Below are 4,469 nucleotides of genomic sequence, written 5' to 3'. Positions count from 1 at the left end.
ATGGAGTGTTTGTGTGAACTAATATAAATTCAAAGTAAACATCATTACATAAAAGGGTACGGTCTTTTTTTTTTTTTTTTTATTTTTTTTTTTTTCAAATGGGCCGAATCCGGCCCGCGGGCCGTAGTTTGCCCACGGCTGTACTAGATAGTAAATAAATTGATGCTGTAGGTGTTTAAATACATAGATTAAAAATGTTCAAAATATATAACTGTTGGGGTCCAACCCCAGTAGGTCCAGGGGTTCCCAAAGGTGTGGACGGAGTCAGCAAAGAAGGAATGACACGGAGACAGCGTTCAGTTGATCAGCAGCCTAGCCAGGATCTCCAGCCAAGTTCTGGTGGTCTATTGTCTTGTTACATCTGTATTTATACCAGTTAATCTTAATCCTATCAATTTCTATTCCAAAGGTTAGGGCGTTTCTTATCTCCATTCCAGGGATGTAAGATTATGTAGCTTAGGCGTGATTGTGCGTAGTTAAAGTGATTAACTACCCGCCTGGCACTTAGTTAAGGGGTTTTATTCCCTCCCTAACTTCAGGGAAAAATCCCTACCTGGGGAAACAACCTTTCTTGGAGAGGTGACCTTGGTTAAAACACATAGCGCCAAGAAGGTGAGCAAACATATTAAGAACAGTATGCCATATATACGTCAGGTCCCTTGAAACATATGCTGTGCAGATGTTTCTTCCCTGCAGCGACTGTGTCAAGAAGCAAGGATGGACTGGCTTCCGGCATATAACAAATAAGAAAAGCAGATTATAAGAAAGTAATATATGATACTATAATTTGAGGAATTATATTTACATCTCTAGTGTGGCTTCCTAAATGTAGAATGGCTCAGTGAAGTGTCCATTTTTAAGTCTATTTTTTGACTCCTAATCCCCATGCCTCAGAATGTGACTGTATTTGGAGATAGTGTCTTTAAAAACATAATTAATTCTAAAATGAGGTCATTAGAGTGGACCCCAATCCACTATGACTGGTGTCCATATAAAATGAGGAAATTGGAACACAGATTTGTACAAAGGGAAGACCATGTGAAGACAGAGAAAGAAGATGGTCAGCTACAGGCCATGGAGAGAGGCCTCAGAAGAAACCAATGCTGCCGATACCTTGATCTTTGACTTCTAGCCTCTAAAATTGTAAGAAAATAAATTTCTGTTGTTTAAGCTACCTGGTCTGTGGTACTTTGTTATGACAGCCCTAGGAAACCAATACCTATAGACCTACATTCTGAAAAATTTTAGTAGCTTGTACCTACTAGTGATATAAGAGAATGCTTGTTTCATACCTACTTCTAGCTAATTAGGCAAATCAAAATATGGTACTATACCCTAATCTGCATTTATTTACATTTTCCTTATGTAAAAAGTTATATTACTGCCTGGCTGGTGTGGCTCAGTGGTTGAGTGTCAACCCATGAACCAGGAGGTCATTGGTTTGATTCCCAGTCCGGGCACATGCCTGGGTTTTGGGCTCAATCCCCAGTAGGGGCATGCAAGAGGCAGCTGATTGATGATGTTTCTCTCATCTATCCCTCTCTCCCTCTCCCTCTTACTCTAAAACATCAGTAAAAACATATTTTTTAAAAAGTTGCAATACTGTTCTGAATTTGAGTATCATTACACTGCCATGATCAGTGAACTGACTGGTTATTCTTAGGTTAATAAAGCTGAGCTGGAGTGTGGTGACTAACGTGCGTATTTATAGAGCCCCCTGAAGGAGGAATAAGGTTATAATGCCATCCACACCACATGGTCAGTATTACTCCCTGCATGTGTAACAGTCCTGGCTGGGCTGCTCTCACCATTCCTCCTCCTGCCACCTCTCAGGCCTCACTGTCGCTGCTGCTCTCCCAGCTTGAACACCTGTTCTCCCAGGGACCACACCTAGGCAAATATATGGGGCAGGCAAGTATTTCAATCCCAGAAATAATCAGACAATCTCCATAATAAGCATATCTAATGAGCCGAGTACCACAGTAAATGAAAACAATTTCTCTGTGGAGAAAAAAAGCAAAACAAATGAACAAGCAAAGAAACACCCAGTCTTGAAGTTCAGGAATACTTTTGAACTGACGATTTTTGCATTGTATTGCAACATCCTCATATCTGAACCATCTAGTGACTAAATTAGGATGCTTTACAAGGGAGAACTTGTCGGCTGATTTTATTAGGGCAAGGTTAATTTATTATGAATGCCATGAAATGTAAAGAGGGAAGCTAGGAACTCAGAGGACGTAGTTGCAGAAAAACGGAAGCTGCATTTGAATCTGAATACATCCCAGAAGCTGAGGGTGACTTTACCCATCAGGTATATACAGCTGGGTGTACCAGGAAGCGCAGTGATGAGCAGCCGGCCCAGAAGGCACTTCTAAAGACACCGCTACTTAATCTCATTTGATCTTTGCAGCAGACTCCTTTGGTCACATGAAAACCTTACTATGGTTAATTTCTCTACTTCCTGCCCTTGTTACCCTCTTAGAAAAGAAAAAGTGCTCAACAGTTCAGAGAACTTGAATCCTATACAGTTGTCAGTGTTTGTAACACAGGACATACTGCTGTAGAACCTTTCATGCAACAAAACTGTAAACAAGTGTCTTATTACTTACCTGGCTCACTTTCTAGAACAGATTTTGGTTGTAGGAAGCTTTTTCATTTTTACCACAAGTTATTTCAAATCGTTTGTCATGGCAAATTTACTTCCTCTTCCTTTTCTTGCTTAAACTCATCTCAGATGCCACAGAGTGGTTACCCCATATTTTAATATACCAGAAATGTAATATACAAAGGTACTTCACTGGTGAACACACAAAGTTTAATTTTGCAATGCTGTTTTCCACTGAACCCCCTCAGTCCAGTATTCCACATCAGAAATACATATATCCCGGGATATCAGAATTAAGTGGATGCTCCTCCTACCTGTTCTCCCAGTTTAAAACCTGTCTAACAAGTGTCACCAGTTTGGGACTCAAGAAATTGATTAGCATCTGCATAAATGCAGCCTGGCCACGCCAGCAGCTATGCCTTATCACAGAGAAACATTCCTGGTTCCTTCCCCCAAACGCCATTCCTCCTTATGCTCTTTTTGCCACTTGAACCTAACATTCCTGAATTTCCTGAGATCTCTGGGGTTGATACTGCTTTATCTTGTAATAAGTCCCTGACGCTTGACTTCATCATATCTTTCTTGCCTGGTTAATATATTCCCCCAAGCAAATAGGAGACATCCTATTCGACTTCCTTTATCAAAGTCAGTGTGGCCTAAGGGAGAAGGATTCTGAACAAGGAGATAGAAGATTTAAATTCCAGCACCAGCTCCTTTCATAACTGGTTATGTGACCTTGGAAAAGCAATTTAGGTCCTCTGTACCCCTAGCATGTAGTTTCCAAACCGTAATAAATATTATAAATCCATTCCGTTCTCATCATTTTTATCACCAAAAAGCATTCATCAAATGCCTACTCGGTGATGGCACGTGGCAGGGTGAGGCAGGCAATCAGGGCCCCTGCTACGGTCAGGGGTCTAAAGCAGAGCATTTGAGCCTCTTACGAGGCTTTGTTCCTGCGAACCTCATATGAGCGTTTGTTCGCAAAGTTTTACCGCTCTGTGGGGAAATAAGAAAGCACACAGTAAAAATCAGTGCTTTATCTTTAAGGTTTTATTCTGGAGTAAAAGTCATTTCTTTTATGGAATTATGGCCATAGTAGATGCTACTTTCTAAACTTTTTAAAAAAATTGCTTTTTAAAAAATGTTAATCTTGTCAGGTTTTGCTAATAGGTGAATTCCGCGTCTGAGCTCTGCAAGGCTACAGAGTTCTGCACTGGGCCAGTTCTCTCTTGAGAAGGAGCCTGGATCCCACCTCTAACAGCCAACATCCTCTTCCAGACAGTGGTGTGTAGTTTTAGAACTTGTTGAACTGATGGTCTCTGGGCAAACGGGGATCTGCACTGCCTTTTAGTGTCCGTGTCAGGTGGGTAAGTCCTATAACCCCTCCTACCTCAGGTTCCTCATCTGTAAAATGGTGTTAAGAGAGATCAGTTGTTCACCTTTTATCCTAAAAGGTAACGAAGACTTTCTCCTTGACCAAACTCTAACCAGGGGTGGGAATGTCTGGCCCCTCGGGCTGTATAAGGCCATATGGCCCGGGGAAATCATTTGGTCTGGCCCTGACAAGGCATTAGGGGTGAGTTAGTTAAATATTTGACCAAATATAACAGGCTAATTTTTAAGTTGATAATTTTGTAAAGCCCGCAAATGATGTTATAAATATCCAAATGGCCCCTGGCAGAAAAAGGTTCCCCACCCCTGCTTTAGGGACTGGTTAAGAGTCTGCTTTCACGGCCCCAGCTACTCCCTAGTGAAGTCACAGGGGCGACATAATTCACCAGGGTCAGTCCTCTGCTATGTGTGCTCTCCCCATCGGGCTGTTTACTCCCATAGGGCAGGGACATGGTTTGGCTTTGTT

Source organism: Myotis davidii, unplaced genomic scaffold, assembly GCF_000327345.1.
Source record: "Myotis davidii unplaced genomic scaffold, ASM32734v1 scaffold370, whole genome shotgun sequence".
Taxonomy (NCBI): Eukaryota; Metazoa; Chordata; class Mammalia; order Chiroptera; family Vespertilionidae; genus Myotis; species Myotis davidii.
The sequence above is the reverse complement of the archived record's forward strand: the minus strand, read 5'-3'. Positions refer to the sequence as shown.